The sequence below is a fragment of the Micromys minutus genome, assembly GCF_963924665.1.
Source record: "Micromys minutus genome assembly, chromosome: 3".
NCBI lineage: Eukaryota > Metazoa > Chordata > Mammalia > Rodentia > Muridae > Micromys > Micromys minutus.
Window position 1 is genome coordinate 49,833,957 of NC_137972.1, and position 23,030 is coordinate 49,856,986.

At 42.0% G+C, this 23,030-nt stretch overlaps 1 protein-coding gene across 1 annotated transcript in view; it reads left to right on the forward strand.

Moving 5' to 3' along the window:
• SUCLG2 (succinate-CoA ligase GDP-forming subunit beta) overlaps positions 1 to 23,030 on the forward strand; it is a 261,168-nt gene that overhangs the window by 29,407 nt on the left and 208,731 nt on the right. The window lies entirely within an intron of this gene.

The window sequence follows — 23,030 nt, forward strand, 5'->3', positions numbered from 1 at the left end:
GTTTAGCAGATAGAATGACTTGTCTATGGAGACAGTGTTTAAACTCTTCTTCAGACTGCATCTGCAACTGTGTCTCTTCTGAACAGGCACTATGGCCATCTGTGGAGTGACTTGTAGGACACCAGTGAGGAACAGGGTAGCGCACTGATAGCTTTTGGATACAATAGAAAATATGCGACAGAGTTGAAAAGCATTAAAATATTTGAAGGTCTTGTAGCATAACACATGAGGTACAAACCAGATTCTACCCTTGAGGTGAGCAAAAGGAAGGCACGGCTGTATTACCCATATTATCCCATTGGGTTTCCCAGCCTTCAGGATGCATCAAACAGCTTTCCCTCACAAGGGCAGTGATTCCCTTTTCTTTCATTATTTTTGTGCTCTTGAGACACTTCCATGTAGCCCAGGTTGGCCCATACCTCCCATCCTCATGACTCTATTTTTTAGTGCTAGGATTATGAGCATGTACTACCAACTAGTGCTTGTTTCCTTTGTTACTTAATAAAAATGTGGTTTGTTGTTGCCCAGGAAACTCACTGAACACAGACAGTAATGGAAGTATTGTTCTATAACTGATCTTTGCTATAACCAGGTACTTCCTTGGAATTTCATGATGGAATATCGATTTAATTTCATGCCATCTTGGGGAGCAAATATTATATAGGTTCTAGAACACACAGAAATTAAGTATGGAATGCAGGCAGGAGTCAGCTATAGTGTGTGTTTGTGTGTGTGTGTGTGTGTGTGTGTGTGTGTGTGTCTTAGTGTCTGTGTGTTATGGTTTAGAATTTGGATTTTTAAATATAGACGATTTGATTTGCTCTTTCTGTATTTGAAAGCTTGACCTCAGTAAATGACTTGATACAGAAACCAGTTTACTGTAATACTACATTGTATATAAATATTGATATAATAAATATTTAACATTTTCTGGTAAACACTTCTCTGATTTAGAATTGGAGAAATTTCACTTGAAACCATCTGTGAAACAGCCAGAAAGCATAACTATGTCCTTCTGATAACCCTAAACTCACTTTGCTCTTATTATTTCTTTGCTTTGCTTTGGGTTTCAGGGTAAAGCACATTCGTTTAAGGCCATACACAGGCGGCTGTAGCTTTGAGTGGAATGAAAAGTAAACTGGAAGAAGCTCGGTTTTCTTTTTCATTATGAAGGCTTATGAGCATTTTTCTTTGTACTCATTAGTGGGATCTGTGGGATCAGATGAGTTCCCTGCTCGACATCCTTGACTGTTACCCTGCTGTAATAGTTCTGGAATTAGTGTGAGGTAAGGTAATACATGCTCCACATGCAGGACTGCACTGGCTGCACATGGTAACTGACAGAGAGAGGGCTGAGCAAGGCCATGGGCCCCAGATGGTCAGTTTTACCCCTGATGTAGGACAAGTGTCATAACTGCTTTGTGTTTCTCAGAACTGAACAGTGCTCTCAGTTTCCCTCTACACCTAGAGATCATCCTGTATCTACCTCACTTCTTCAAAAGCTTAACACGAGTTGGGCTGAAGATATGGGGCAGCAGTTAGAAGCACAGGCTGTCCTTCCAGAGGACCAAGTTCAATGCCTAGCACTCTAACTCTATCTAGGGGATCTATGCCTTCTTCTGGTCTCCATGGGGGCTGTACTACACATATGTGGTACACAGATATACATGCAGACAGAGCATCCACATATAAAAATAAAAATAAAAACAAAAAGCACTATAATAGTGCTACTGTCCCAGGTCACATCATGTTACAGGGTTTGGTCTTTGTGGGTCCAAGACTCAAAGGCAGGTTTCTGTCTCCACTGTCCATGGTCTTCACCATTTTCTGACCTATACCTAGTGAGGTACTCTGCTGGAGTTCTTAGGTACATCTCTGTGGATTTGTATTTTGATTTGTTTGTTTGGCCATTGGTATGTAATGCAGGGCTGAATGAAGGAGGAAACATGTCAGCTTTGGAGTCTTTAGGATAAAATGATCATGGAGACTGAAAACGGTGTCGCTGTTGAAATAGGATGATTGACCTGTTGGTTGTGGCCCTTCTGGCCTTGTCTCACATAGTTTACTGTCATGGGGGCTGTTGTTTTTCACCCTCTAAGAAGGTGGGCTAGACTCTCTAATCTTTACATTGAGGATCCTTTCACCAGAAATCTATGTATCAAACTGTCATTCACTGTCTACTTAATGACAATCCTAGTCATAGGCAGTGCATTTGAGAATGAATTAGACATGGTATTTGCCTTTGGGACTATTGTAATATATCATAGATTCTCTCTCTCTCTCTCTCTCTCTCTCTCTCTCTCTCTCTCTCTCTCTCTCTCTCTCTCTTCTCTCTCTCTCTCCCCCTCTCTCCCTCCCTCCCTCCCTCCCTCCCTCCCTCACACACACACACACACACACACACACAGTGGCACAGTAGCACAGTAAAAACTTTTAAGGGAAAACGATGGTTTATTCAACTTCCTGTGAAAGTACCCTACAGCAGATATTTTAGAATTATGCACCTTATGTTTACTGCTGCAACTCCTTTATTCATCACTGCATGAAAGCAGCCCTCGTTGGTGTATAAATGAATGAACACAGCTGCATTTCAATAAAACTTTATGTGTAAAAATAGGCAAATGATTGAATGCTGCACACAGGCTTCTGTTTGAAGACTCTGATTTAGAGAGTTAAGGTTTTTCTTGTGAAAATTACTTATTTGAAAGCATAATTTATATTCTTGAATCCAAATGCAAAACTTTAGATAAAAGTCAACATCCTCACACCTGTGTGCTCTCTTTAGAGTGAAGCGTGCTTGTTGGCATGGGCTCCTGTAGTGGGGATTTTGGTTTCTTTAAAAACCCAGTTATGTTATATAAATATGTTTTTGTTTTCATTCCAGGTATGGGATATGGGGCTCCTTCAGATTGTCCACAGCAGTTGACTATGGTTGTCTCCTGCTCTGGCAGGGGTTCTGCCAGCTGAAGATAGTTTATGTTTGGAATTCTAGAGACTCTTGAGATGAAGAGTATAAATAAAATTGCCAGAGCCCTAGAGGCTGTGATGCTGGTTTTCCTGTGTGCTGGTTTGTCGATTGCTGGTTGGAGATATCCTAATGGTGAAGATTGAACTTGCCCCTAGGAACTCGATACTCTAATCATCAGGCAGTAGTAGAAAGAGATCTATGTCCATTTCCCCTTAACCTTCATTCTTGCCTACCTAGTGTTGAGGGGGTTGGGAGGGGTTGGGGTAGAGAAGGGTAGTAGATCGAGGAACCCAATAAAGTAGCCAAAAAGTATGGTACATGCTACTTTCCTGTGTGAAGAGTTTATTTTGAATAAACACTACCTAGAAGTTTCAATAAATGTTTCCTCAACCCCCCAGTGCTGTTATCAAAGGGACATACTATCAGGCCTGTCTTTTGAGCAGCTTTTGAAAAAGGCCATTTTCTTCAGTTAACTGAGCAAGCTCAGTTTTGTGTGAGGAGAAAGGCTGAGGCTTTGTTTCTGTCCAGTGACATGATGAGGCTGGGGAAGCCACACCTGTTTAGTGTTCCTTCTCTGATAGCACTTCATACAGAGCACTATAGTCCTTGTTACATTGTTTGTGACACTTAGTGTGTACTCCAGAGATTGTCCAGTGGTAAAAATGTAGCACATTAGGAAGTAACACCTGTGGCACTGCCATGATGTGGTTCAGAGACTTGCAGTGTATATTTGGATCCTTTGTCACTACTGATTCACTTTTGTAATTTAGGGAAGGCACTGTGGTAAAGTTTCTGATTCCCTAGCCCTGTGTGTTTTGCACTAAGCTGGGATTTGCCCAGGACTACTACTCATCTTCCTTATCACAGAGTCTTTTGGTGTTTTTAGTCTAAGGCTGCCATGCATTTGATGAGTTGGGAAATAATATAGCATAAACAGAATCCTTTGGCCTGCTGTCCTCTGTGCCGGTGCCCTAAAGTAGCCCATCCCTTCTTCACCAGAGACCTGGGCCAGAGAGGAAGGGTATTGACTTATAGGGTGTTTGTTCTAGTTCTCGTTTTGTAGCTGTGATGAAACACTGACCAAAAGCAATTTAGGGGACTAGTGGGTTTATTTGGCTTACATTTTCAGGTTGTGGTCCACCATTGAGGGAATCAGGGAAGGAGCTTAAGCAGGAACTTGAAACAGAAATCATGGAGAAACTCTGCTTGGTGCCTGGCCCTCTAGCTCAGGATTAGCTAGCTTCATTATAGAGCCCAGTATCACACCTGCCCAAGCATGGTGACACAGTGGGCTGCATCCTCCTGCATAAATTAGTAATCCTGTCAGTCACTCCAAACATGCCTGCAGACCAGTGTGCTCTAGACAGTTTCTCAAGTGAGGGTTTCTTCATAGATAACTCCAAACTGCATCAGGTTGATTGCAGTGCTGACTAGGACATATGCTCTTAGGTTTCTATTGCTGTGATAAACACTAAGATCAAAGTAACGTGGGGAGGAAAGGGTTTGTTTCAGCTTACAGTTCCATGTCATACTCCTTCATCAGAGGAAGTCAGGGCAGGAATTGAAGTAGAGGCCAAGGAGGAACGGTACTTACTAGCTTGTTCATCATTGCTCGCTCAGCCTGCTTTCTTACACCATCCAGGATCTCCTGTCCACAGATGGTCTAGAATGAGTAGACCATCTTCCACATTCATCTTTAATCAAGAATATGCTCTACAGAGCTGCCTACAAGGGCAATCTTATGGAGGCATTTTCTCAATTAAGATTCTCTCTCTGTCTCAAATGACTTTAGTTTGTGTCAAGTTGGCATAAAGCTAGCCATCACATACGGTTGCCTGGTCACAATCAGTGAGCTTGTTTAAATGAAACAATCATCTTTGTATGTGTGCATTTTAGGTGGGGGGCTGCTTGTTTGCTTGTGCTGTGAGGTAGAAGTGCTCTGTGGGACTTTGATGGCACAGGCTCTGAACACTAGCAGCTGTTTGCTCCCCTGGACTCTCAAGGCTTTCCATTATCATGTCATGCTGTATATCCTCTGCAGGTCTGCAAGAAAGGACCAGGCAGTAGACATGTCAAGCTTTTGACCACACATATCTGCTGAGGTTGTTCAACTCTGGAGCAGTAATGAGAGAAAGGTCACCTACAGTATGTGGACAGGCAGGTCTGGCTGGGCTATAATAAAAACGAACCGACACAAGGTTCAGAAGAATTACTACAATAAGCAAGTAAGTTTGCCTTGGATCCAAACTCTTGCTGATAGTCTCTAGTTGATGGAGTGCTGTATCATGAAGATGCTGACATCATTCTTTGGGAAAAAGGAGGTGGATGTTAGGTCAGCTTTGGGAGTCCCAGTGTATATATCTTTTTTGTTTGTTTTTGTCTTCACTGCTAGGACTAGGAGTGTCTTCTGATAGAAATTGGGTCATTTATCAGGTATTTAACAAAATAGTTAACTCAAGAATGCACTATCAGGAGCTGAAATGGTAGCTCAGCAGTAGACTACATGGTGCTCTTGAACAGGACTCAAGTTCAATACCTAGCACCTACCTCCCCATAGGCTTACAAATGAAAGGACATTTAGCTTGATGCTGTCCTACAAAACCACCTTTAAGCCATTTATACAACATGGTGCTTGCTAAATGTGTGTAGCATTAATATAAATATTTGTTTATTTTAGTGTTTTTTTTCTAAGAAATGTATTGCTTTCTATGTTTAATGTCCCCAGCCATCAATATTTTACCTTTCTATATAATAGAACAACCGAAGTCAAAGTTTAAATTATTTTGTTACAGTTTGCCCTTAAGATATTTGTGATGAAGAACTTCACATTTCTTACAAATAATATAAACAATACAATGCAATTAGAATTTTACATTTCTTTTGAAGTATATAAAATGCTCATTCCAGGAGTGGCTTTTTCATTCCTACTTATAAAATCATTTCCATGCCTTCACAGTAATAGAGTATAGTACTTATATACTTAGAATGTATGCCCTTGAATCCCTTTCTTATAAGCCTAGTATATGTTCTTCATGGCTCATTCAGGTAATGTTTCTTTTGTAGGGCCTGTCGGATGAGACGGGCAGAGTCAATGTTGTAATTAAAGTTGACTTTCCCTAGGATGTATCACCCATCCATTTATCCATCCATCCATCCATCCATCCATCCATCCATCCATCCATCCATCCATCCAGTGTGTGTATTACAAGTTCTTACCCAGACCTTCTAAAGTCCTAAGTGATAGGATCACCTTTATTGTTTATAAGCCCCTCTTTCAGATTTCTTTGACTTTGTTGTGTTGCTGCGGCCACCCTTTGAGTACCTCGAGACAGTTTAAAGGTGCTGGGCTCTGTCATTGCCTCTGGAGTTAGTTAATAGGAATGCTTATGTCTACCACCTACCTGTTATCTGGGACCTGAGTTCAGTCATAGCTAATAAAGCAGGATTCTGAGATAGGGTTGGAATCAGCGAGCTGGGAAATTGTAGAAAAGGAACATGGATTTGGTGTCAGGAAGTACTACACTTCATGTAAGTTTTTGCTGATGTTTAACTCAACATAGGCCTTATTTAGCACAAAACACTCTGACATCTATAGTTATGGATCTCAGTCTGTGGGACAAGACGCCTTTGGGGATCACATATCAGATATCTGTGTATCAGATGTTTACATTATGATTTATAACATTACCAAAATTACAGTTACAATGTAGCAACCATGTGATTCTGTCACTAGGGATCACTATGGTATGAATTGTATAAAAGGTCACAATATGAGGAAGGCTGAGAAGCTCTGCACTACAGAGTGCCACAGTAGGCTGTATGAAGGTTTCCAGGGAAATGTAAAGGCACACCAAAACACCAGCAGACCTCAGGGCCTCTCACTGGTGGTGGCTCTGCACCCAACCCCCACTGAGAGGTTGGCACTGGTACTCCACCCTCCCCCATGTTTTCCATAGCTGTATACCACAGCCCTGCCTGCTGCATTCTTTTCTCCCTGATAGGAGTCAGGCCACCTTCTGTGATTGTTTAAGGGCCAAATCCTTCTTATCACTCACCTAATTACCCCACATGATTTGCTGGTTAATCTTGGTTCCCAGCTTGATTGGATTAAGACCTCAGGAGATTTGTGGAGCTCACCCACATGTGTCTCTGAGAGAGTATTAACAAAGGGAGAAGACACTATGAATGTGGGACACCCAATCCCATGGGTGTGGACGGAACATGGTGGAATGTGGGGAGATCCTGGCAGCTGTAAGTGAATTCATTCCCTCTCTGCTTCCTGCCCTGTGATGTGACTGGCTGTGCTGTTCTACACTCTGCCTTTCCCAATGGAGGAAGGCCTCAGGGATGGAGCAGGGTGCCCTTTCCTCCTGTTAGAGCAGTGAGAAGATGTGAGTGCCAGTCATTCTTCATTTGTTCCTTCACGCGTGCCTTCATTCAGGGGAATTAGTACTGATGTGCATGAGTTCAGAGGGGCCAGTACTGATTCACGGTAACAAACAAAACAGGCATTTGCTGTGAAAGCTGCCATTCTGAACTCTACAAATATTTATTTATTTATTTATTCATTTATTATTTTTTTAAATGACTTTATTTTACAAAACAAAGATAAATGTACAGATTTTAAACATTTTTTTGCTTAAAATTATACATTTTTGTCAGTACTGTTTTTTCAGATATTAAAATAATTTTTACATAAAACTATGTGAATATATTTTTTAGTCAGTACTTGATTTTTTCAAGGGCTTGACAGTATGCATTGAAAACCTAATAGTTACCATGAGCATAAAGTACATGCAAAACAAAACGCAACATGGAAATAGTCAAAGTCTTCTTGTTTTGTAAATATATATATATATATATATATATATATATATATATATTTTTTTTTTTTTTTTTTTTTTTTTTTTTTTTTTTTGTTGTTTTCTTTATTTCTTGGACTTCATACAGTCTGTGAGTTGTTTCTGGGGGAGTGCAAGCCTCTGGGGTTAGCATCCCAATATCAGTGACTGGATATTATGTCTGTTCTTTTGTGACTGGGTTATCTCACTCAGGATGATATTCTCTAGATGCAGCCATTTTCTTAAGAATTTGGTTAAGTCATTGTTTCTGGTGGCTGAGTAGTATTCCATTGTGTAAATGTACCACAATTTTTGTATCCATTCATCTTCTGAAGGACATCTGGGTTCTTTCCAGCTTCTGGCTATTATAAATAGAGCCACTATGAACATTGTGGTGCATATATCTTTGTTGTGTATTAAAGTGTCTCTGGGGTATATGCCCAGAAATGGAATAGCTGGGTCTTCAGGTAGTACTATATCCAATTTTCTGAGGTATCGCCAGACAGATTTCCAGAGTGGTTGTATTAGCTTGCAACCCCACCAACAGTGGAGAAGTGTTCCTCTTTCTCCGCAGCCTCTCCAGCATCTGCTGTCATGTGATTTTTGGATATTGGCCAATCTGACTGGTGTGAGGTGGAATCTCAGGGTTGTTTTGATTTGCATTTCCCTAAGGATATCGAGCACTTCCTCAGATGTTTCTCAGCCATTTGGTGTTCCTCAACTGAGAATGTTTTGTTTAGCTCTGTACCCCATTTTTTAATAGGGTTATTTGATGCTCTGGTGTCTAGCTTTTTGAGTTCCTTGTATACCTTGGATATTAGGCCTCTATCTGATGTGGTGTTGGTAAAGATCTTTTCCCATTCTGTTGGTTGCCATTTTGTTTTCTTGACAATGTCCTTAGCCTTACAGAAACTTTGCAATCTCATTAAGTCCCATTTGTTAATCTTTGACCTTAGAGCTTGAGCCATTGGTGTTTTGTTCAGGAAATTTTCTCCTGTGCCTATGTGTTCTAAGGTTTTCCCTACTTTCTTATCTAATAGTTTCAGTGTATCTGGTTTAATGTGGAAATCTTTGATCCACTTACACTTGAGCTCTGCACAAGGAGATAAGAAAGGGTCTATTTTCATTCTTTTGCATGCTGAGTGCCAGTTGGACCAGCACCATTTGTTGAATAGGCTGTCCTTTTTCCATTGAATGTTTACTGCTCCTTTGTCAAAAATCAGGTGACCATATACATGAGGTCTCATTTCTGGATCTTCTATTCTATTCCATTGATCCACATGCCTATTTCTGTACCAGTACCATGCAGTTTTCAGCACAATTGCCTTGTAATATAGCTTGAGGTCAGGGATCGTGATTCCCGCAGATGGTTTTTTTGTTGTTGAGGATGGATTTAGCTATTCTAGGTCTTTTGTTATTCCATATGAAATTGCACATTGATCTTTCCAGTTCCATGAAGAACTGGGTTGGAATTTTGATGGGGATTGCATTGAATCTGTAGATTGCTTTTGGTAGGATGGCCATTTTTAAGATGTTGATCTTTCCAATCCATGAGCATGGGAGATCTTTCCATTTTCTGAGATCCTCCTCAATTCCTTTCTTTAGAGGTTTGAAGTTCTTGTCGTACAGGTCCTTCACTTGCTTAGTTAGAGTCACACCAAGGTATTTCATATTTTTTGTGACGATTGTGAAGGGTACCTTTTCCCTAATTTCTTTCTCCACATGTTTGTCCTTTGAGTATAGGAAGGCTACTGATTTGTTCGAGTTAATTTTGTATCCAGCCACTTTGCTGAACTTGTTTATCTGCTGTAGGAGTTCTCTGGTGGAATTTTTGGGGTCACCTAAGTACACTATCATGTCATCGGCAAAGAGTGATGCTTTTAATCTCTTCTTTTCCGATTTGTATCCCCTTGATCTCTTTTTGCTGTCTAATTGCTCCAGCCAGGACTTCCAGTACTATGTTGAATAGGTAGGGGGAGAGTGGGCAGTCTTGTCGAGTCCCTGATTTTAGTGGGATTGCTTCAAGTTTCTCGCCATTAAGTTTGATGTTGGCTGTTGGTTTGCTGTATATTGCTTTTATTATGTTTCGGTATGGACCTTGGATTCCTGTTCTTTCCAGGACTTTTAACATGAAGGGGTGTTGGATTTTGTCGAATGCTTTCTCAGCATCTAGTGAGATGACCATGTGATTTTGATCTTTGAGTTTGTTTATATGGTGGATTACGTTGATGGATTTCCTTATATTAAACCATCCCTTCATCCCAGGGATGAAGCTTACTTGGTCATGATGAATGATCGTTTTAATGTGTTCTTGGATTCGGTTTGCAAGGATTTTGTTGAGTATTTTTGCATCAATGTTCATAAGTGAGATTGGTCTGAAGTTCTCTTTCCTTGTAGGGTCTTTGTGTGGTTTAGGTACGAGGGTTATTGTAGCTTCAAAAAATGAGTTAGGTAGTATTCCATCTGATTTTATCTTTTGGAATAGTTTGGAGAGTATTGGTGTTATATCCCCAATAAATGTCTGATAAAATTCTGCACTGAACTCATCTGGACCTGGGCTTTTTTTGTTGGGAGACTTTTGATGACTTCTTCTATTTCTTTAGGTGTTATAGGGTTATTTAGATGGTTTACTTGGTCCTGCTTTAACTTTGGGATCTTGTATCTGTCTAGGAATTCATCCATTTCCTCCAGATTTTCCAATTTTGTGGAGTATAAGTTTTTGTAGTAGGATCTGATGATCTCTTGAATTTCCTCAGTTTCAGTTGTTATGTCCCCACTTTTCTTTCTGATGTTGTTAATTTGTATATTCTCTCTTTGCCCTCTTGTTAGTCTTGCTAGGGGTTTATCAATCTCTGTGTCCTGAAGTCGCCTCCGGGTGGAAACAGAAGTTCCCAAGTTCTGTTCCAGGTCACTGGATCGGGCAGGACAGGGCAGGTCAAGGCAGGGGGTGCACTTTCCGTTTGCACTTCGCAGAGATCCCTCCGCTCCCCAGCAGCCTAGGTCTCCCACTTACCAGTTGTTCAGCCTTTACGAGCTGCCGTTCCGGGTGGCAGATGGGCCAGGCTCCGCTCTACGTCCTGAAGTTGCCACCAGGTGGAAACAGAAGTTCGAAATTTCTGTTCCTGGTCGCTGGATCGGGCAGGGCAGGGCAGGGCAAGGGAGGGGGAGCACTTTCTGTGTGCACTCCGCAGAGATCTCTCTGCTCCCTGGGAGCCCAGGTCTCCCACCCACCAGTTGCTCAGCCTCTACGAGCCGCCGTTCCAGGTGGCAGATGGGCCAGGCTCTGCTCTGTGTCCTGAAGTCGCCTCCGGGTGGAAACAGAAGTTCCTAAGTTCTGTTCCAGGTCACAGTTGTTCAGCCTTTATCTACAAATATTTAAAGTGTAGTTACAGGTAAGAATGTATAAAATGGAAAGAATTTACAGATTTAACTATATTCATACTTTCCTACCTGGCCCTACATTTGTCATTTCATCCCAGTTGGAACTACAGAAGTCATGTGAGTTACTGCCAAGGAGAAAATTTAGCATAAGGAATAGATGAAAGAAAGGGCTAGGTTAAGCAAAACCAACATGGTAGACTTGTGAATGGGCCATGACGTCAGAAAGCTGCTGTTGCTCCTGGGATGAGGGAAGCAGGTGAGCTTCTGTAAGAGCTTGTGGAGTTGGAGTGGATCCTGAAGAGCTGGTGCTGGGCAGAGGCCATCTTTATTACCAGCTTCTTAGCTCTTCGCAGTGCTGAGGTTGGCAGACACTATGGGAAGTCGGGACAGAAGGGAAAGTAACTTCCCACTATACAGTGAGCACCTAGAACTGAGGTGAAGTTGCATTACAGGCAAGGCCTGCGATTTGGGCCAGCTTTATGCTACCTGTGTTTTAGTGCACCAGATCCCAGAAAGCGTGATTGAGTGGGAAGGAAAGTGTGAGACATTTATTCCCAGAAGAGTGCAGCTCCAGTTCCCTCTGTGTGTACTTGCGTTTTCTCAGAGTATGACACTTCCCAAAGCGGGTCTCTAGTTCTGTGGTTCTAAGTAGATGCCAATTAAGAATTAGCTTGGAGAGAACTAAATACCATCACACCCCCCCGTCCTCTGTGTGTGTGTTTGTTGGGTACATAGAGTATGCAGGTGCATGTGCCTGTGAGTAGGATTTAGGGTATCTTTCTCTGTTATCTGCCTTACTGCCACCAGACAAGGTTTATTACCCTTAAGCTCTTAGCTTTTGGTAAGCTGGCTGTGGAGCTCTGGGGATCCACTGGTCTCTCCCCTGTGCTGGGGTTACAGGCACAAGTAACCATGCATGGGTTTTTATGTAAGTGTTGGGACTTGAACTCAAGTTCTTATGTATTCAGAGCAAGCACATTTACTTACTGGGTCATAACTCCACCCACCACACTTTTTTTTTTTAATGATCAGACCCTTCAGAACCTTTAATAGGACAGTGTATTGAAAATCTTCGAGTCTTTCTAAAACTATGTTGCTTTCCAAATATTTGGCTGCAAGTCCAGTTTATAGCTCATTTTTTTTTTTGTCAAACTCACGTCTCCATAACCATTTTCCAATAGTTAATTAAATATTTTAGACTTCTTGTAATTTTTGGGTGGGTTTTTAAGTCTTTTACATCTCTGGCATGTTATACTTTTATAGACTGGTGGTTTGGAGTTAATTCTGCTTGTTTCCTTTTGTGATATTCTTGGGTGACATGGTTAGTCCTCATTGTCAAGCTGTCTATGTTTGGAATCACCTAAAAGGCACCTGTATGTAAGTACATCTTTGAGGACATATTTAGAGAGGTTTAGTCCAGGAGAGAAGCCCCGTTTGAATGTAGATGGAAGCAGAAGTGATGCTGGTGGCCTGAACTGAACGAAAGGGAAGACGGAGAAACTGAGTTGAGTATCAGTGTCTGCTCCTCTCTGCTTTCTGCTCCCAGCCTGTCTCTCCTGCCAGGAAAGTGATGGTCACTACCTTTCATCCTGTGAGCCAAATAAGCCTTTCTTAAGTTCGTCTTTTCATGCTTGGCTGTGTCCACGAGGAAGGTAACTAATGCATGAGTTCTCTCCTGTTCACTGTGCAGAACACATGTCTATACTCTTGTGTGTACTAGCCACCATGACGGCTGATGATCTTATTTCAAATAAGAAAGTGAGTTACCTACTGGTTTGTGGTAGGTGCAGATTGTTCACCAGGTCCTTAGCTTTTTCCCTCAGGCAGTTCTCTGTTGCTGTTAAGGAAGTACTTGATACGTAGTAACTTATAGAATTAAAAAACAAACAAACAAACCCAAACAAAATGCCTCCTATTTCCCATAGTACTGGAGGCTGGGAAGTCTAAGATGGTTTCAGCACCTGGTAAGGGGGCCTCTTATAGCACCAAAGCCTGGTGAAGCAGAAGGGCTAATGGGCACATGGGAAGAGAACATAAAAAGCAGAGCCATCTTATTCTACTGTTGTGGGGAGAATGAACCCACTGTCATAGGGAAGTCTCCACTTCTCTTAATGACAGAGGCTTACCACCCAGCATGAACTCAGTGCTACTTGTATTTTAGTGAGCTTCTAGGTAGCAGACTGCCCAGACTGAAGCCTGCTTACATTTTCATTGCTTTCTGTCACCAAGACATCCAGGAAGACACACAGCATTGCTCATCTGCTGCTCATTCTCGTTTTCTTTGGACCATTTGTTAAACTGTAATGATAATACAGACTCACAGTAGGTCCTAAAATAAGTGTTACCTGGATTATACGCTCTTGGTGTTTTTTAGGTTCTTTGACTCCCCCAACTTTACAGGAGTGTAGATTTGATTAAAGCTGAACTTTCTTGCTGATTACCTATGAAGTGTCAGATTTTCTGCTGTTCCAGGGGGCTGTGTCTGCAGATGCTTTTCTGAGTCCCTGATCCTCACACTGGCCTTTGAGATGAACAGCAGCATTTCTTCCCATGGTTCCCTGGAGGACAGGGCATGGCATACATTCTGCACTGTGGAATGCAGCTCCCAGTTTTCTGAGAGTTCTCTTTGAGTTACACATTCAGCTAAAGGTAAGGCAGTTCCATGGAGAAGGCTCAGTGAGGGACAAGGCAGGACAATTCGTTAAAAGACACAGCTCCAGGTCCAGTGCTATGTGTGGAGGGTTGCTGGAGGTTCTGACTCTGGCTGAGCTGAAACAGCAAGCCCAGGTTCAGTGACAGTGCAGCTGCTAGGTCCTCATGTGTCTCACACACACACACACACACACACACACCCCTCTCCCTCTTCTCAGCCAAGGAAACCCAAATAAATCCCTGAACAAGAAGAGAAAACTTATGCAGATTGCAGGTCTCAGCATATGGTTTTCTTGTGTAGCTCAGACATTTTATGTGGAATTTATTGAAGAATGAATGCAATAGAACTTAATCCTACAGATTATAATTTTTCTTAAGGGAAAAACTCTTAAACTGAAGATCTAGTTTTCTCTTGATGTAATATTGTGTTCCTCAAGACCAATAGCAAAGTTTCTAAACACACAGAGAATCCCGTTCTCAACACAAGGGTGGACCGAAGGCCTCCTTGACATCAATTAGTATTATGCGGGAGAATGTGCAGAATGTCAGGAAGAAGATCTCAGGAATTTCTCCAGCAAAGGTCGCCCATTTACTCTCCTCCACGCCATTGCTTCAGCTTCTAGTATGACAGATGAGTCTGTGAGATCGAATTAGCTAGGTTGCTCAAAACTGTGGATATAAAGAAGCCATGAGAAGTCTATTGCTAGCAGGTAAATCCCCTTAAACTCAAATGTACCCTCAATTGTTGGGCACTATTAGATTATTGAAGGAGAGGGAGTCAGTTGATTGAAATAAAGTCTGCACCTTGCAAGTTTCTAACAGAATTTATTGGAAAAGACCATAGGGTGTGGGTGTCACTCAGGGAAGACTCAAAATTAGGAACTGAGGGTGATAGAGAACAGGATCTGGGCTCTGAAAGACCTGTCTGATCTGGAGACCGTAGCCTCAGCCAGTACTCTGTGGTTCCACACGTATATTTGGGGTTACAGATGTGTGTTGTGTTTCTTCTCAGCAGCTTGGGGGGGGGCATGTGTTGAACTAGCACATCTGCTTTACTTAGTGTTGGGGCAGATACGTTTGGGCAGGGCAGTTGGAGTAAAATGTTATACAATTTTTCTTTGTATTACTCTGATGCCATGTGTAAATGTGTAAAGCTGGTGGGGTTGCTGAGAAGCTAATGAACCAAGAATAAAAATGTTCCCATCCATGTGGAACTTGGGAAGAATGTGCCCATGGCTATTGTGTTAATATACTGACTTGGTTTGCACTGATTACTTCACATAATCAGGACTTTTGAAAGCCAAACCTTTTTTTGCCAACAGCGCCAAGAGTGATGTGCATGGGCACACAGACACACACCCACACCCAATTATACTCTTTGTCTTAGTCAGGGTTTCTATTCCTACACAAACATGACCAAGAAGCAAGTTGGGGAGGAAAGGGTTTATTCAGCTTACACTTCCACAGTGCTGTTCATCACCAAAGGAAGTCAGGACTGGAACCCAAGCAGGTCAGGAAGCAGGAGCTGATGCAGAGACCATGGAGGGATGCTACTTACTGGCTTGCTTCCCCTGGCTTGCTCAGCCTGCTTTTCTTATAGAACCCAGGGCTACCAGCCCAGGGATGGCACCACCCACAGTGGGCTGGTCCCTCTTCCCTTGATCATGGAGGCATTTCCTCAAGGGAGGCTCCTTTCTCTGTGATAACTCCAGCTTGTGTCAAATTTACACAGAACCAGCCAGTACAGTTTCACTCAGTAAAAACCCTGGTGAAGCAGTGTCCTGATTTTTATGACATTGTTTCTAGAGTTGTTAATTCACATTTTACATGAACTTCAGAAACTCAGATTTTAAGTAATATGCCACAGCCTGTCTCATGTGACAAAACCTGGCAAAGCACTGGGAAAAGGGGTCTTTTCTTGTCTCCTGGTTTGAGGGATACAGTCTGTCATGATGGGAAGGCTTGAGGGAGAAGTGTGAAGTGGCTGCTAACCTTGCATACTCAGTTAATAGGCAGGGGTGGAGCTTGCACTCTCCTTTTTACTCAGTCTGGCTCTTTAGCTAGAGTAGTTTGGCCCACATTTAGGATGCATTTTCCCACCTCAGTTAACCCCTTGTGAATTCCCTCACTGAAACTCCAGAGCTCTGAGGATTTCCCTGAGGATTCTAAGTCCCATCAAGTTAGTAGTCAAGATGAACAAGATGACTGTCATTATTCTCCCCTCTGGGTGGGCTCACCTGTAAGGATACAGCATGGATGCAGAGGCAGGGCCCAGGCCCAGGCTGAAGAAGCACCTGCAGGCCCTGACTCCTCATTTACAACATGAGCTGTTGGCATGCTGTGATCTCAGATTTCTTCCAGATCTTGTTAGTTTTTGAAGGTAATTAAAAACTAAGTAAAGAAAAAAAAAATCAATTGGAAATGTAATTGGAAAAATTATTAGCCTTATTAGAGGTAATTAGAAAAGTTACTTTTTCTAGCTTTCTTATTTTTTGATTAATAAATCAAGTCTTCATGGAATTACATGTGGTTATTACATTAAGCATTCAAATATTTTTACTTAGAACGGTGGGGATCATAGAGACTAAAATCATAGTCACCTATGGGTGCAGGGTGAGGGAGATTAGGTGTTATTTGTTGGGATCACAGTACAATTAGAAGCATAGTGGGTAAGTGCTAATGGTGACTTGTCTCAGACCCACACAACCTCTCCTGGTGCCCCCCACTGGAATAAGCCTTCTCCTGCAGCTTCCTTGATACAGTGGCATCCATCTCTACAAGAAGTTTTTCTGTAAATTCCTTTCATATTCAAGTGTGCATAACTGCTGTCTGTGGCTCACTTTCTCCCTGTTACTTGCTTGTTTTCCTCTTTTGCCTTGGAAAATACCTTCCTGTGTCATTGCATGGCAAGAGCTGTTTCAATAACTCGACACATTTTCAGTATTCCTTTGTATATGCTTTATTTTATTTATTTATTTATTTTTAATTTGAGATAAGGCTTCTTGTAGAATCAGCTGTCCTCCAGCCTGCTCTGAAGCTGAAGGTGGCCTTGAACTCCTTATCTTCTCCCACACTTCCCCAGGTGTTGGGATTACAATCTGTGTCACCACCTGGCATTGATCCTTACTCATTTCTTTTTGGTTATTCCTACAGATTGTCACCAGAGTTTTGTGCCTTCTCCTTGGGGAGAAGCTCATACCATCTATTGTAACAGGCTGGAGCCATAGCAGTTAGTTCACTATAACCCAGGAGGATTAATACTAAATATGGAAGGAAGTTGTAAGATCAAAGACTAGGCAGCTCCATTATGGTAGAATGATGTCCAGGGATGTCAATAATTAAGTGGATTACAGAGGCCAGTTTGAGCAAAACTGTGGGTTTTGTTTCTAAAGAAGTTTTTTTAAAAATGGCTAGGAAAATTTTGAATTCAGCACATTTGTTTGCATTAAGATCACCAGATACCAGTCTCGTTCTAGGTTGTCTTCCTCTTCAGTCTGGTCACTTTGTAAGCATTTGCTTCACCAGCACAGTCTAGCCAGAGTGCCTTCATCTCAGTCTGTCTTTACCATATTCTCTGCAGGGAAGCTGAGGAGCAGCAAACCTGCTTATCTGTCTCTCCCTCTCTCTCCTTCTCCGTCTCTTTCCCCTAGTTTTTCCAGACATAGTTTCTCTGTGTAGTCCTCAGTAGACCAGGCAGGACTCAAACTCTGAGATTCACCTCCCTCTTTCTCCCAAGTGCTGGTTTATTTATCTATCTATCTATCTATCTATCTATCTATCTATCTATCTATCTATCTATATCCATCTATCTATCTATCTATCTATCTATCTATCTATCTATCTATCTATCTATCTATCTATATTTTGGTGGGGTGTAGGGGGTGGGGTAGGAAGAGAAAAGGCTTGAAGGCTGATTTTAAAGTCCTCTCTCTGTCTGTCTCTTTCCTTCACAATGGGTATTAAACACTTTTGATCTATCTGTAACAGGCTTTATCAGAACAAGTCCATTCACTGTCTTTACCCTGTGGCTTCTCTGAGCTGTAGAGGCAGAGCTGGAGAACTGCAGCAGAGAGCATTTAGTGTTCTTTACTCTGGCCCTTGACTGAAAATTTGCTGACCTTGGTTTGTGTATGATAGTACTTAAACGGCTTTATTTTCTATGAAGATGACTGAACAGCTTTTCCAAACTCTGGCTTTGATAGTTTTATTTTATTTTATTCTTTTTCATGTTCGAGACAGGGTCTCACTTTGTAGTTCTGGCTGGTCTGAAACTCGTATATAGAGCAGTGCTGACCCCCAACTCTCAGAGATCCACATGTCCCTTCCTCTGCCTCTCGAGTGCTACAACAGCAGCCTACACTTATCTGCATGGTCTGGCCCATTCTAACCTTCCCCACTCCTCAGCATCCTTAGCTGGGTTCTGTGCATCCTAGCTTTTTCTGTCAGTCTTGAACAGTCAGGCCTGCTAACCTCTCTAGCCTCAAGTCTCTGCATATGTGCCATTTCCTTGGAGGCAGTGACACTCAGTCTGTGCTAGCACATGGCTCATTGTGCATCCTCCCTACCTCTTCCCGCTCTATTTAATCACATTGGCCATGTGAGTGTTCCTCCCTTTCTTCCTTGTTGCCACTCCTGGGACGATGACTTTGTGATAGCAGAGAGCTTGTCTGTTTACTGACACATCTGAATGGCCAACTCCCGGTCCCCACTGCAAACCTAAGTGCACAGAGGAAAACTGTTATGTATGTGAAAACGGATAGCTCCTGGCAGTTTCCATGGAGGGGCTTTGTCTTCATTTTCTGTTGCTATGGTGGGATATCGTATCATAGGTAATTTGTGAAGAAAACACATTTATTTCTTACTGTTTTAGAGGCTGGAAAATTCAAGGCCAGGGCCTGCATCTTGTTGAAGGCCTTCTTACTGGGTCCCTGTGCTGAGAGGAGTACATGCAGGGAACAGAGTTAAACTGCCTTTATGGCAGCAGACCTCCTTGAGATAAGCCTGTAATCTACTAATCCACAAACAGATTAATCCATTTAGTAACTAATCACTTTGTAAAGGCCCCACCTCTTAATACTTCACAATGAGGATTGAGCTTTGCTGTGGACATAGAGCACAGTGGAGTTCAGTGCCAGGACATGTTTATGCTGCTTACATTTGTTTACCTACAAATCAGTGGTGCCCACTTCTGCTCACAATGAAAAGGAAGGTGCTTTCTTCAGCAGTCGCATAAGGCTGGCACATTCTCTGGGCAGGGTCAGAGAATTTGGAAATTGCAGATGCTGGCAGGCATTTGGAAAGGATACAGCTTGGGGTTTTTGAGCCTTTTCCATGTCTGTTTCTGCCCTCATGCTAATGTGCTAGTGTTTATCAAGGTCGAGTGTTTCCTTCCTTTCTTTGCTGCTGGCAGAGGAGCTGTGCAAAATCAGGAAGGGAATTCTTCTTTGGGCATTTGTCCTTACTACAAAGAATTCACCCTTCTGCGCTGCTTAAAGAAATATGTTGCTTTTTGCTGAATTCAGGATAAAAAGAAAGGCAGTATCTCTGAGAATCTTAATTTTTGATTTGTTGAAACCCATCCTGCAGTCTTTCACCCAGGACTCCAAGTTTTCCCATGGAACCTTGTGTTCACCACAGCCTGTGCCTCCCTGCAGTCAAAGCTTTCCACCTCACCAGAGCCCTGTTTCTTCCCCAGTTGGCTCCATGACTCAGAAACTGCCTCTGTTGTCTCCAGTTTCTTCTCACCTGACAATCAAAGGCTCTGCATGCAGTCAGACATACTTGGGTTTGGAGTGTGATTCTTCTTCTAAGCATTCTCACCCTGAGCAAGCTTTTCACTTTTCTGAGCCTTCATTTTCTCTTCTAGGGAATGGATTTCTGCCAGTCTTTGTTAGGTGAATTAAATGGCTATAGAAGCCTTTAGAACTTCATGGTAATCAGATATCCACAAGTATTCATTTAAGGACATAACACGTAGGGATGTAGCTAGATATGGGATGTTGTATATAGAAGGCATTTGTATACTGGAAGCACCAGGTGAAGCCCAGCATCAGATAACCTAGATATATGGTTGTGTAGTCTTCTAATCCTTGTACTTGCCAGAAGTTGAAGGTCAGCTCTGGCTACATAGGGAATTCCAGGAATGCATTTGACCCTGTCTCAAACACAAAACAAACACCAAAGCAAATCAAACAGAAAATTAAAAAGTTAGAGTTTGTTAAGAAACCTCAAGAAAAAGGAATTATAGCTATAAATCTGTCATAATCAAGTTTCTGAATGGTCAAAAAGCTCAACATTCGGTTCATTTATGGTAGGACAGATGCTATATTATTAGTTTGATAAGCAGGTGCTGTGTAGATTTTAGACCTACAAGCTTGATGTACCAGAGATAGTGGAACAAAGTTGTCCTGAGGCTCTGGGTCTAATCCTAGGCTGCTTTTCTGTGAAGAACAGCTTGAGTATGTGTTCTCTTAGCCAAGAAACTGTAAAGTACATTTCTTCCCACAGTTAAGATTCATGTCCCATCACTGCAGATTCCTCAAGTCCCACAGCATCATGGTCATTATTTCTGGTTTGTGGATAGTGTGTACTTTAAGGTGAAATACAGTATTGTTAGGTCTTTGTAGTGTGAGTTACTGATCTCCACATTCTCCTTCTCTAGCTGTCAGGTGATTCAAGTATAGAGTCCACAAGCTCCATTACCTGTGGTAATGCTTTCTTTTTTTTAAAGAATTTAATTTCATAAAACTGAGGTGTATGTGTGTGCCTATGTAAATTTATGCATCCCTTGTGCATGTAGGTGTCTGAACTGAGAAGGCCAAAGAAGCTAGAGCCCAACAAGACTTAGAGGTTGTTGTGAGCAATGGTGTAGATGCTGGGAATTATTAAAAGACGTAGGTCCTTTGCATGATTAGTAAGCAGTCTTAACTGCTGAACCATCTCTCCAGCCTGAATGCTGGGTCTTTTTTTATTACCACTGAATTCACAGACATTTCTTCAGTGTTATTGGTATTACTTAGTCAATTTATATATATTACACACACACACACACACACACACACACACACACACACACACACACACACACGGGAGCACGCACGGACACACGCACAAATATACAGACATCTTTTTTGGCATGGTTACCCACTGTCTTACTAGAAAGGCTAAAGCAATTTAGTCAGGGGCTTGGATTGAAGTATTCACTATTACTTAACTAGCAGAGTGATTTTAGAAAGGTCAATTCAGTCTCTAACTGGTAAAGTCCTATCTCAAGTGGAGTGCACCATTAATTTATTTGATTCACTGTAAGATGCTTACATTGTAAATAACTGCTCTGTCTTTCTGTGATTGTTGAGTGAGTCAAACACCAGAGTACCACCATTAGAGTTTTAAAATACCTCTCCAAATGCATTTAAGGCAAATGGCAGGGTGCTGTGGCCATTTTCCTTTTTTCCTTTATGTGACCACCTACAACTTTTATCTCAGTGACTGCCAGGGTGTCTGTGTGCTGCACATTTCCTGCTCCATTATGTTTGGTATTAAATAATAACAGCTCACATGTCTGAGCCCTTATCTTGGGCATTCTGATTGACTTGCATATATTAATCCACATAATCAACAAGCAGCCATGAATTTGAGCCTGTTAGTCTTCATCTTATAAATGAGGAACGACAGCTCAACTACCATCTTCCCATGTGATAAGGTCTCAGCTCTGCTTATAGTTTAAGAACTTAGCCACAGGGGGCTAATTAACTGGCTAATTAATTTTCTTGCAACGTGCAAAACAGGTCTAGGCTAAATGGAGCCTGGTCAGAGGTTAATTTGTTTTCAAAGGTGACTGCAGATGAAGACCCTGAACTTCTTCATCCCTCTCTGGTCCTTTCCACACACTTGGCCGCTCAGTTCCACTGCTGGCTTTTCTACCGCTCTGGCCTGTTCCCAGGCTGCAGAAGGTAGCATGTCTGCGTCAACATCAAGCCTACATGGAAAAGGTATTCTTACTTTTCTTACAGTTAGTATTCCACTTAATCATCTCTTTACGAGATGACACAGTAAAAGAGGCCACTTCATCATGGCCCGTTTCGAGCAAACCAGCTTTTTATTTAATGACACTCACATTAAGACACATTGAGTTATATCTGTCTTTTCCTTGACACTAACACATTTATTTGAGCTCAGTATATCCAAAGTAGTGTGACGAAGCTAGATTTATGAGGACTCATTTGCATCCAGAACAACATTGGCAAACCTAAAATATCACGGACACTAATGTTTGGCCTGCCACAGCTCACCGCGCATTTGCCTTCATCACTGGGCCTGTAACGAGAGGGAAATATATTTTCCTGGTGTTTACAGCTAATTCCTTGTTGCCATTTCACTGTTGTCATTGCTATTAAGAACTGGAAATGAGGTTTAAGAGCCTCTTCATACCTAACAGCAGGAGCTTATATGTGAGGAACAGAGAAGTGCAGCTTCCCACGTCCATTCCATCCCAAACTTAAAGAACTGTCACAGTTAAAGGACCTAAGCTTTTTATTTTCCAACAAGTTAGACCTGACTTAGTCGACTCAGTACCTGAATTTGATGATTCCTTTTCATGCTTGTTCTTAGAGTAGATTGATTTCCATTGCTTGTAGCCCACCATTCAAATGTAAGGGGATGTGGACCTGTCTAGAAGCAGTTCTTTGGGGGTGATTCCTGTCTCTGTTGTCAGGATATCAGCAGTACCCTTCAGTAGTGTCAGGATACCAAAAACAAATCAGCAGTGCTAGCAGGATCCCGCAGAGGCAGGCAGGCCTCCTCTGAATCAGTACAAGTCAGCTCGAGTGGCTAGAACCAGCTGGGATGCCAGAAGTTTTCTGCTGTGCCTCTCTCAAAGAAGTAAAGATAATCAGAGACTCTTAAAGACTAATGAATTGTTGCACATCTAGCTATGCAATGGTCCCATCACTGTTGAGTCCTATTTCTACTCTCTTCAAACATCACATGAGTCTGCTTCAGTAAAACATCACGTGTATCTCTATCACATAAAATAACCAGAAACTTTTACTTCAGAGTTGTACATGTCTTTGGCTGTGATTGGTCTTGATGAATTGGAAGGTGTGCTGTGATTGGTTTGGTACAGTTACTACATTTGTATGTACCACTGTGGTGGCATAAATGAGTGGACCTCCATAAAATCACATATT